General features: G+C 41.2%; 1 protein-coding gene and 1 long non-coding RNA gene across 20 annotated transcripts in view; one reads left to right on the forward strand and one right to left on the reverse strand.

The window, feature by feature from the left end:
• TET2 (tet methylcytosine dioxygenase 2) overlaps positions 1-12598 on the forward strand; it is a 109221-nt gene that overhangs the window by 54716 nt on the left and 41907 nt on the right. The window lies entirely within an intron of this gene.
• LOC128326308 (uncharacterized) overlaps positions 1-12598 on the reverse strand; it is a 55845-nt gene that overhangs the window by 22105 nt on the left and 21142 nt on the right. For 5 of the 19 annotated variants that reach the window (XR_008307952.1, XR_008307963.1, XR_008307962.1 and 2 more), the window contains exon 6: positions 3072-3356. The exons of the other annotated variants lie outside the window; for them this stretch is intronic. This is a non-coding gene — a long non-coding RNA (uncharacterized LOC128326308). The remainder of the gene's footprint in view (positions 1-3071; positions 3357-12598) is intronic. 19 annotated transcript variants of the gene reach the window in all.

The raw sequence follows: 12598 nt of genomic DNA on the forward strand, positions 1-12598 counted from the left end.
AAAATAGTTGAGGAACTCTGTTATTGTTATTGGTAAAAAAAAAAATAGCTGGAGTTTACCATTGCCATCTCCCGTGCAGTATAAGATGATGCCTTTCAGCATCTTCCTATATAGCTGCAGCTCAATATAGGTGTTTCCCATCGTTTAGGAAACAAACCAGGATTCAAACTGGCAACATCTGGCTTGCTAGTCAAGTCACTTCCCTGCTGCGCTATTAGACGGCATGCCATGTACTAAAATATCATCCATGAAAACAATGACCCCTTTTATGCCCCTAAGGAGTTCTGTCATCTTCCTCTGAAAGATCTCAGGAGCACTGGTGATCCCAAAGTTCAAGTGCTGGAAACAGAATTTCCCAAAGGGTGTTATAAATGTTGTTAGAAGCCACTTGAAGCATCTAATTTGGAAAATACTTTGGCTCCAGTCACTTTTGGAAGTAGCTCTTCCAGCGTTGGGAGTACATATTTTTCTCTATCTACTGCTTCATTCAGTCTTTTCAAGTTGTAACGAATTGGGATTAGCGAATGGCAGATTTAAGCCCAGCCTTTGTCTCAGTGCAAGTCCACGCGGGGGAAAGAAAACTGTGGATTCATTCCCTCCATATTTGCTCAACAAACACAGTCCCTCTGGTATCACTGCCACCATGCCCACTTTTTAAACAAGGTTTAATCCCTCCCTGATGTGGGCGAAATTCCAGGAAAACCCTCTTTCTTTTACCAAATGGAAAAATATAAAAAACCTCCCATGTGTAGCCTATATGTGAGAAGAAAACTTACTAGTGTGCTGCTGAGCAATCAAACCTGAGGCATGTTTGCACCATAGTAAGACCCCTTTCCAGCCCCTGCCATTTCCTGAGTTGAAAATCCACTCAAATAGGCTGGTTAAAATGGTAAAGGACCAAAAAGTGGGCGCGGGGGGGGGGGGGGGATAACCTTTATTCAAAATACTGCAGACTGTTTCAGTCTGAGGCTCTTTCTCTCTCAGCTTTTGATTGATTGATTAAGTGTTGTCAAGTCGGTGTCGACTCTTAGCGACCACATAGAGTCTCTTCAGCAGCTTTATTTTTTATTTTCTTTTTACATTTTATATCCCACTCTTCCTCCAAGGAGCCCAGAGTGGTGTACTACATACTTGGGTTTCTCCTCACAACAACCCTGTGAAGTAGGTTAGGCTGAAAGAGAAGTGACTGGCCCAGAGTCACCCAGCTAGTTTCATGGCTGAATGGGCATTTGAACTCGGGTCTCCCCGGTCCTAGTCCAGCACTCTAGCCACTACACCACGCTGGCTCAGTACATTCAGTACTTTCAAGAATAATTCAAAAAGAGCACTCGAGTTGATAGTTGGAGTAGTACACTTTAAAATCTTGGTTTCCCAGTTGCAAAGATAATTTTAAAAGCACCCACAGTTGTAAGGAACCTTTAGAAGCACCTTTAAAGGCTACAGAGACTATTGCAGTGCCCTGGATGGATAAAAAGGGCACAGGTACAACATTCTTACATTACAAATAAAACACAATAGACTAGTAGTAAGGATCTGCAAAGCACTAAAATAAATAAATCTGATGCCAGCTACCTAACTCATGGTTCCTTTCACTTCCTGCCGCCAGGCCCTCTAGGTCCCAGTCACTATGTGCTGAGTAGCTGATCCCTAGAGGTCACTGTCTGACAGACAGGACAGGATTCCCTTCCAGTTCACTCTTTAGGGAAATGGAGGGGCCGACTGCTACACAGATCTACACAGATATGAATTTTCCCAGTTTGTGTGTGTGTGACTAGGATCACTGGACTGCACCATGGTGTAGGCTCTGTGATTTCTTTAATTGTGCCATGAGCCTTCATCCTTTTCAGCTCTATTTCCACTTTGTGGATATAAGGGAATGGGAATCCTGCGGGGAGCATGGACACTATAAGGCTTAGCATCCTGGCTTAAGACAGTGTCCACAGGGTCTCCTTTGAGTAGGTCAGTATCCCCAAACACTCCTATTTCTCCCCCTGCTTTCATCAGTCCTATTCTGGTAACTACTCCACGATTGAGGAGATTGTCTAGAACATGGCCTCTAATCGCATACACAGAAAACTCATATTGTTTGCCTTTATGACTAGTTTGTGTTATAAAGGGTCCAATACAGTCTAAGGGACCTCCTGGGTTGCATAGAACAACCTCTGCTTTGTTTAGTGGGGGAGGATTCTGGAGGCTAGCACAAGTCTCCTATGAGATAACTGAGACATCTGTTCCTGAATCTATTTTGAAATTTACAGTCTTGCCATTAATCATTAAATCAGTCCCCCATGCCGGTTCAGAGTCTTTGCAGGAAATTGAGCCTAAGAAAAATTGCTCCTCCACTTCTGTGGTAACTTCTATTTATGTATGTTTCTATGTAAACTGCTTTGAGAACTTTGGTTGAAGAGCAGTATATAAATTTCCGTAGTAGTAGTAGTTCTGGTACCATCTGTGAACGACATGCAAAGTGCCCTATTCTAAAAAATTTCTTGCACCAAGCTCCTGTAGCAGGACAAATTTCTTCAGTGTTATGCATCCTCCCTCATCTTGTACATGCAGATTGGGAGTGTATGCCTTTTTGCTGTAGTGTGCTTTTAAAATGGCTGGGCTGCTCTACCTGGGGTTTCTTTTGTTCAGCTCCAGCAGCTGCAGACCTAAATTTTGTATTTGCAAAGGAGCTGCTCTTTCTGCTGTTAGTGTTTTGTGGAGAAAAGACTATTTCTTCCAAACTGGTTTCAGGTTTCCTCTGCTCCCTGATCTGTGCTTTTATTAACTCCAATTGCCTTGCCATTTCAATGGCTTTATGAAGAGTTAGATTTTCTGTGAGTTGCATTTGCTCTGATAGTCCTTTATCTAGGATCCCAAGGACAAGGCTGTCTCTGAGATGTTCTTTCTCCCTGTCTGCAAAATCAGTGCTCAGAGAGCTCATACAGATCTCTAACTAATGACTCAACATTTTCTCCCAACTGCTGTGTCCTTTGATAAAAGTAAGCCCTCTCATAGAGCATATTCAGTTTTGGATTGAAGTAGGCATCAAATTTAGCCAAAATAGAGTCACACCTATGACTTACTTCAGCAAAAGTAAATTATTTATACATGTTGTTTGTTTTCTTTCCCATGGCATAAAGAAGGGAACTTCTGCAGTGCCACCTTCTTTGTGGAGCTTTGTAGCTAGTCTGAAGCAGGCAAATCTTTCTTTCCATTCTGGCCAGGCAGCAGGATTGTTGAAACTGGATGCTTCTGGTGCAGGAAAGTGAGCCATTCAAACATTTGTGGATTCCAGCTCAGACTTCTGACACCATGTCATGAGAGTTCAGAGGAAGGCAGCAACTATGGGCGAAGACTTCTTTATTGTGCTACAGAAAGAGAGAAGTTCAACAAGAAGTACAGGCAGGAAGGAGGAAGGGACTCTGCCTCCAATTAGGATCACTGCTAGTAGATGCTAGTGTCACCTACTGGCTGGACATATTGCAACAATATTTCCACACAGATGTTAACCATTTACCAGACTCAACCAGCCCTTCTCCCTCAGCTAATTATCAACAACTGATAATTTATTTCATTTATTGGTTTTATTGATTGATTGATCAATTTTTATACCACCTTAAATTAAGCATTACAAGGCAGTTTACAAAAGTTAAAATACAATAAAAAATCTTTAAAAGTTATATTTAAAACCTTAAAATCAATTAAAAATTAAAACCATAAAACACCAAGAAACAATGAAAAAGAAACAAATGCAAGAAAGCTGAGAAACCTGGCAGCCTCTAGGAGGTAAAAGCCTGAATAAATAAAAAGGTCTTGAGATGTTTACAGCTACCACAGAGTGAGCATTCACTGGGAGAGAAGCATTCCAGAGTCTGGGGGCAACAACAGAGAAGGCCCAGTCCCATGTGCATGACAATCTACTTCTCTCAGTGTTGGCTCACAGAGCAAAGAATGGGCATGGGGATACGCCGCACCCCTCCAAACATGCTTTTGGAATCCTCTGGCTGCCATATCTGAAATGTATCAAAATCATTGGCAACAAGAGCCAGCGTGGTGTAGTGGTTAGAGTGCTGGACAAGGACCGGGGAGGCCGAGTTCAAATCCCCATTCAGCCATGAAACTAGCTGGGTGACTCTGGGCCAGTCACTTCTCTCTCAGCCCAACCTACTTCACAGGGTTGTTGTGAGGAGAAACTCAAGTATGTAGTACACCGCTCTGGGCTCCTTGGAGGAAGAGTGGGATATAAATGTAGTAGTAATAATAATAATAATATGGTGTGAAAACAAATCCTGGATTTGTTTTTTAATTTAATGTGGAGTCCAAGTCAAAGCACTTGTCAATGATTTTATCTGGAAGGGTGGTATGCTGTTGTTCTTCTCCTTGAATAAACATATCTGGGAGGCATCATATCAGTACTTAAAGGGCTTGGGGGACAAACAACTTCTTTACTTCCTGAGTACCACTAGGTATTTCCCCCCTTCTATATAGTTAGATTGCTCACTTTGGATTACAAAGACCTAAACCACAAACTTCCCAGGTCTTGCTAATGCTTTGGTTTCACATATAGTCATTTCAGATAACTGCCATTTCTGTGGTCTTTTACTTGCTTTCTGTTATAATGCTGTAAAACTAGAGAATGCAAGGCATAGCATTAGAACAGGCCTGCACAACATAAGGCCTGGGGGCTGGCCCCGGCCCGCAGGGACTATTTTACTGGCCCTCAGGTATCCTGCAGCAACACAGGAGCTGGAAACTGCCATCGTGCCATCCTGTCTCAGAAATATACTCCATGGTGTGAGGCTTAGTCCCATGTAAGCATGCCTAGGATTGCAGCCTGAAAGCAATGGCAATTTAGGGAAAGGCGAGAACTTGGCATTTGTTTGGGGCTGGTGTGCACTCCAGCGGCCCCACTGACTGAGCAGGGACAGGGCCTATTTTCTGGCCACTATCCTTGGTTAAAACTATGAGTCCATTGATAGGGGGAATAGATCCACAAGTAACTAATAATATTTTTAATTTTTACGTAATAATGTGCTAAAAATTGCCCTCGGCCCCTGCACGCCAAGCTGTGGATGGTTCCGGTCCACTAGGGCATTTGTTGTGCAACCCTGCATTAGAAGAACTGCACTTCCCCTGCTAACTGAGCAAAGAGGCACCTTTTTAGAGTGCCTCTGTTTAGCAGGGGGAGAGCCAATGGCCCTATCAATCTCCAGCACAGCATTCCTCCAGTGGCTGTTGCTGGAGTTTATATTATGGTGTGTTTGTTTTTAGATTGTGAGCCCTTTGTGGACAAGGGGCCATTTTATTTATTTGTTATATCTATGTAAACCGCTTTGGGAACTTTTGTTGAAAAGCAGTATATAAATATTTGTCATATTTGTATTCAACATCACAGAGAGACCAAGGGAGGTTACATAATCTGGCTCTTCCATCTCGTTCTATTTATAATATGAGACACTTTCAAATAGTGCTTTTAGTGTGGTGACTTGTTACATGCAAAAATCCACTCTTAATTATTTAAGCAGGTGTTGATTAATCGTGGTGGATTACTCACATTCCCTTTCTGTTGTGAACTAGCAGCAGTGTGTTAATTGCAAACTTTTACATGAATTGAAACTGTTCATTCCAAGTGTGAACTCTTACATCAGGTGACTGGATTTTATTTTTATTTTTCCCCCCTGGTACTTTGGACATAGCAGCCTCGAATGCTCAGGGCTGTCATTTAGTGCAGTTCTCCTCTATGATGAGAATAAAACCTCTGTCAACTGCCGTGATATGAGGTGGGAAATCTTTTCCTGCCATATTTTTCTAAAGAACATTTTGCATTTCTAAAAATACTAATTCATTTTATGGAACACAAGGAACGGATACCAATACAATATCAGGCAACTTGGACAGTTTCAAAGACTGGACACCCCCCCACCGCCATAGGTGATCATTCCTGGGGGAGGGGGAGGGTGTCTCTCTCACACACTCACACCTCTATTAATATGTTTACAGGTGGGTAAAATGAAAACAAAACTCAAGTTATAAATTCTAGGATGTGTCTGGATCAAAAATTGTGATTCATTTTGAGTTAGAATAAAAACAGGTTGTTTTATCTTGGTGTTCTTTTAGGTAAAACATGGGTGTCTTTCCACAAAAACACCGGTGTTCTAGCTAAAGAACACCAGGCTATCCTTTTAAATGGCATCCCCGCACCTGTGCAAGGAGGTTGGAGATATTTGGATATGAAAGCACTATTGTGTGGTTTGTGTTGTCCTTTAAACAAGTTTTCCAGTAAAAATAATTTCTACTTGATGCTTTTAATTGGTTTGAATATAACCTTTGAACCCTTTAAATCTATTTGTCTTTTTTCTAATCAAATATTTCTATTCAAATATTTGCTAATAATAGATATCTTATAATAATAGATATCTTAAAACATATCTTTTAAGGTGTTTGCAGCACATAAAAAATTTTTGTTTACTAAGTATGTAATTTAAATATATATGCAAAATAAGATAAACTAGCTGATCCAGCACAGAGCATCTGTGTCTCTGGTCCCCTCACACACCCCCACCGCTTTTTTGCTTGCTCACCCCCACCGCATTCTTTCCCGCTGCCCGTCTTCTTCTTGTTCCCTTCCCCCATCTTCTTCCCTGCAATTTGCAGCCGCCTGCTGCTCATGGCCACTCTGTCTGCCTGTCTGCCGGGCCCGCCCACCAGTCGTGGCCATTCTGCCACCCACCTGCCAGGGTTGCTCAGCTGTCTGTCTGCCAGCGGCTTGTCTTCTCTCCCCGCCCCCCGCGGTCCCTGTCACTAATTGGCAGCTCTCTCACGAGAGCTGCCACACATGGGATTAGCAGCGGGTACGCCTAAGAGAATTAAGTATATAGATATTTAGGACAGCATTTTCCCCAAAAATCATTCATAATTTTCCAGAAAATGAGCATCACTGGCCATCTGTGCTCACTGTTCTGCAGAATGCATTCATATTGGGATGAGTGTGCATCAGTTTGAACCATGGTACATGATTCCTTGTGGTCCCTGCATGAAATATTAGCAACACAGGAAGCTGCCATATACCGAGTCAGACCATTGTTCTATCTTGCTCAGTATCGTCTACAGAGACAGGCAGCAATTTCTCCATTGCTGCAGGCAGGAGTCTCTCAGATGCCTATCTTGGAGATGCAAGGGAGGGAACTTGGAACCTACTGCATGCAGATGCTCTTCCCAGAGCGGCCCCATCCCCTAAGGGATTCTCACATGTAGCTCACACATGTAATCTCCCATCAAAGGCATCCAGGGTGGACCCTGCTTAGCAAAGGGGAGACAATTCATGTTTACTACCACAAGATTAGTTCTCTTTTTATCAGCTGATAGAATATGGGCATTTGCTTTAGTGGGGCAGGGGATCACACAACTAAGAATAGTTAAGGGAATAGCAGAGGAGGATCAATTCCTTAATACATGGTGTTCCTTCATTAGTCATGTCAAAAATCTGTAGGATTGCCCAAGACTATCTTCTAGTCAAAGCTCTTTTTGGCGGGCCATGTTGGGATAGGAAGTGTCAGAGGTGATTGTGCTGTTTCAGACTCTATTCTTCATACCAATGGCGCTCGTACGACAAATGATATATTGGTTAATTCATTTTGCAGTACCTGCTAAATCTACTACTGATACGTTTCTACAATTACATTGTGACTGGAATGCTCTGTATTCTGCATTATTATCATTATTATTATTATTAGTAGTAGTAGTAGTAATAGTAGTAGTAGTATTATTTAATTATAAATAGTAAAACTTTTATTTTTTAGCTGTCCCATAACAAGTTGTTCTCTGGGTGGTTCACAACACAGCATTAAAGCATGAAATAAAAACACATAACACATTAAATCATAACAGACTAAAGCGGGGGGGGATACAAAACAAAGCTATTTAAAAACTTTTAAAATCAGTTAAAAACAGATTTGAAAATCAAAATTTAGGTTTTGTTTCTAATTAAGTGTTTTTCTTGTTTTCATGTTTTTAAAAATGTTATGAAAAAAATGCATTGGGGAAAAATATTGGTGAAAAATAAAATCTCAAGAGTTGTGGAGTTCTTTAATGGCATTTACTACAATTTATACGGAGGAGAAGGGGAGTCTTATTCTGGGGCTGCTTCTGGGGTCTTGCCCTACACATTGTTTTTCTCCAAGGAAGAGGCATAAATGCACAACTGATATTATTTTCATTATTATTATTTGTTTATTTAAAATATTTATACCCCGCCCCTCCAGTGCAATACTTCTCGGGGCGGCTTACAACATAAAGTCAGATTAAAAACAATTAGTAGGTTCAAATTAAAACTGAAAATTATAAAAAGCTAAAGAAACTACTAGATATAACAAAATAATATTTTAAAAGCCTCCTTAAAAAGGTGTGTCTTAAGATGTTTTTTAAAAACACTGAGGGAGGGAGCATGTTGAAGCTCTTCAGGGAGGGTGTTCCAAAGCTGTGGGGCCACAACCAAAAAGGCCCTGTCTCTAGTCCAACCAGATCTCTGTTAGTGGCGGGGTCATAAGCAGGGCCTAAGATGATGATTGGAGGGCCCTGGCAGATTCATATGAACGAATGCGGTCCGACAGGTACCCCAGCCCTAAGCTATGTAGGGCTTTAAAGGTCAATACCAGCACCTTGATTCTAGCCCGGAAGCGGACTGGTAACCAATGAAGCTGACGCAGGAAACATGTATTCGTGCATTTTTAGACACAGTGGCCTTTTCCAAGAGCGCTGCATTGTCTTTTTCAAACATGGATATGTAGCTCATTTCTTTCATGAACTGCTTACGGGAACCAAAAAGGGGAGAGAAATGGCCATGCAATTGAAACACCATCCCTCTCTGTGTCTGGGATTATGACTCTTCACAAATACCTGCATAAACAGGATTAGACAGTTGTTGGCTGGACTCTGTTCATGGCACTTTAGCAATACTTTGTATCTCAAATTGTTTAATTCCTGAGATATAGAGGTGCCTTTCAGGCAAGCAGCAAAGAATAAGGAAGCCATGTGCAATTACAAAGACATTTTTACTGATGGAGTCCAGGTAAACTAAGCTGCTAAGAAGAAGAAATGACTTCTTTTAAACTTTAAGCCTAAGTGGGCTGGGGCCATTGAACCTTAGGGTAGGCTACTCCATGACTCCCGTCCTCCTCCCACTTTGATCTCTGGAGAGCTGCAGAGATGGCCCAGCTTCAAATTCCTTCTCCAGGAAAGGATTATTCTATATAGTGATGATTCTATACAGTTGTTTTTTTCAGGCACTTGATAGGGAGAGCCTCTGCCCCCCAAACCCTTGGCCCAGTTCAGATGTAACGCAAAACCATTATTTGGTGTTGCCTTTGTGAGCTGTGGTATGCCTTGGGCTTGTTTGATTCCTCATGCGCAGGGAGAGGAGATTGAAAGCTTATATATTTGTGGTTTGGAATGAACTGCAGGGTCCTGTTTCATCCAAATACAGCAAACTGGTTTGTAGTTGACAAACCAGGATATTGAACCAGTTTGATATCCTTGTTGATTAACGAGCAAGCAGACTGATCAAATAAACTGGGAAACTGTGGTTTGTTCCAAATCGCAAACAGAAGTTTTAAATCTCCCCTCACATGAAGGAGGGAAGAAAGGGAGGGGAAGCATGCATACCCAAAGCTTGCTACTGCATGACTATATAACTCTAAACCAAGGTTTCATGATATAACTGAATTAGGCCACTGTCTGAAGGTGGACGAAAGCCTGTTTAAACCGGCAGGCTTATGGGATGTAATATTAATGCCACTACATGATTTTATCCATGATGATAAAAATATTTATATACTACTTTTCAGCAAACAAAAAAGTTATCAAAGCAGTTTGAAGAGCAAAAGGTGTGAGAAAACTGCTCTGTATCTTAAACGGACTCACATGTTGATCAGACTGATGTATTTTTCCCCTTTGTTTTAAGACAGAGGTAATGCATTTATGCTGTGATTACAGCTCTTTAATATGCTGTGATCTGCCTTTGCACACAGGCTTAGGTTCAGGGTTGTCATCACTGTGCCCTCAGAAGGGACTGCTGCTGATCCCTGAGATGACCTCTGTGTCTATAGCCTTCACGTGGTGGTGGTGGTGGTGGTGGTGGTGGTGATAGAGGTGGTGATAGAGCAATAATGTCAAGACCTACCCAGTAGGAACTCTCTCTCCCCGCCCCCCGCCATATACACATAAAGGCTTGCTGTTTATAAGCATGCCTTCTATATCACAAAGTCCAGTCTTTCTATGCCTAAGATTTCCTGAGGAAACTGCCAAAGTTTGTTCAGTCTGTCATCCTAACCCTAACCCATGCTTTTCCAGTGTGAGAGCTTTTCCATATTTTCTGGTACATTGAAAATCCCAGAAAAATTCATCAATATGTTTGGTAGTCTGGTTGAGATCTGGAACCTGTGAAAATGGCATGTTTCTATCTTTTGTGGTTTGGTCTGGGAATGTTATGTTAGTGAGTGAGGCCCAAGCAAGTAAGTGTGTGTGTGTGCCTTCCCATGAACCTTGTTAATGCAACTTAAAAACCGGGGGGAAATAATCTTAACTGGCAAATTTGCTAGTTGTAATTCTGAAAGTCACATGATGAAAGCTTGGTTCACTATTATCAGGAAAAGACTTTAACCCTTGGTCTAGAAACTAGGATTTCTGCATAGTTTTACATGAAAAAAAATAGTTCCTGAAGAGAAAAGGGTTTACAAAAATCTGCATGGAATGCATGTTCCATACATGTTTATAACCTCAAAAAATAAAACTTTCCTTAAAAAGATAACATTCCAAGGAAGTAGCTGTTTTCACATCTTACAAGGCATGAGAAAGTAGAATTGTGTTTTATTTATTTTAAAAAATTTCTACTGATTTTTTATTTTGAACAAAGATTATGAAGTTGTAAGGAATATGCTAATATAAGTACACTGAATAATGCTGCAAGTCAGTTGAAACTCTAGTTGCAGTTAGGAATACTTCATTTTCCTCTCCTGTCCCTTTGCCCTGCAGAAATTGGAGATGAAAGTCCCCCCTCCATGACTTTCCCTTCCAGTTGCTATCCAAAGCTACTACATTCTTTGTGTTTGAAACTGAAATTATCATGGTTTAGCTTTTACTAGCAAGATCCTCGGGAAACTGAGGTTGACAATGGTCAAGTGAACTGAATATCAGTATAGATTTTTAACCTAGATCTTCTGGGCCTTGAACAATGTGTTTAAAAAAATATTTTTAAACTTTTCTTCTACTGCTTTTCTTCTACTGCTTATATACTGCTTTTCAACACATTTTCAAAGTGGTTCTCTATCCCCAAAGAGCTCACAGTCTAAAAATTGACTCTAGCTGTCATTGTAATAGGAAAGTTCTATTTTTCATATTCTCAAATATGATTTAAAAGCATTAAAGATCTGTTTATGATTTTAGATGTGTTTATTATAATACTATATTAATAACTCAAAGTATCCTGTTCCAGAATCCTTAAAAAGCCACCTCTGTTTAGGTGTTGTAATATGCAAATATAATTCAATCTACTCAATTAATTGAGCCACCTAATGGTGCAGCTGAAAGGCATAATCTCATACTGTGCGGGAGATGGCAATAGTAAACCCCTCCTGTATTCTACCAAAGAAAACCACTTAACTCTGTGGTCACCAGGAGTCGACACTGACTTGATGGTGCAACTTTACCTTTACTCAGTTAATTCCCAGACTAGTCAACGTAAGAAAGAAAGAAAATCTGTTGACTTTCTTAAAATTGAATCTTATTTTATAGGCATTTAAAAGGTTTATTAAGGGCGACATAGGTTCTCTGCTTTCTTAGGACAGATTTTCATAGATTACAATAGAAGTGGTTACATATTGTGGATTCCAAGTCTATCCCGAACAGGGAAGTTAGTAACAATTGGCACACTTCAGTGGTCTGAAAATGTTCTAGTATGTAAATGATTGACTCATGGCTCTGCTTTGCATAAGCAAGGTCCCCTTACAGTGAGGTTCAATCCCTGGCATCTCCAGGTAGGGCTGAGAGAGATTTCTGCCTGAAGCCTTAAGAATATAAGAACAGCCTTTCTGGATCAGGCACAAGGCCTATCTAGTCCAGCATCCTGTTTCACACAGTGGCCCACCATATGCCTCTGGGGAGCCCACAGGCAAGAGGTATGTGCATGCCCTCTCTCCTGCTGTTGCTCCCCTGCAACTGGTATTGAGAGGCATCGTGCCTCTGAGGCTGAAGATGGCCCACAGCTACCAGACTAGTAGCCATTGATAGACCTGTCCACCATAAATCTGTCTAAGCCCCTTTTAAAGCAATCCAAGCTGGTGGCCATCACCACATCCCATGGCAAAGAATTCCATAGATTTATTATGCTCTGTGTGAAAAAGTACTTCCTCTTGTCGGTCCTAAATTTCCCAACCTTCAGTTTCATAGGGTGACCCCTGGTTCTAGTGTTATGAGAGAGGGAGAAAAATTTCTCTCTGTCCACTCCCTCCATTCCATGCATGATTGTATACATCTCAGTCATGTCTCCCCTTAGTTGCCTCTTTTCCAAGCTAAAGAGCCCCAGATGCTGTAGCCTTGCCTTATAAGGAAGGTGTTC

Source organism: Hemicordylus capensis, chromosome 5 (assembly GCF_027244095.1).
Source record: "Hemicordylus capensis ecotype Gifberg chromosome 5, rHemCap1.1.pri, whole genome shotgun sequence".
NCBI lineage: Eukaryota > Metazoa > Chordata > Lepidosauria > Squamata > Cordylidae > Hemicordylus > Hemicordylus capensis.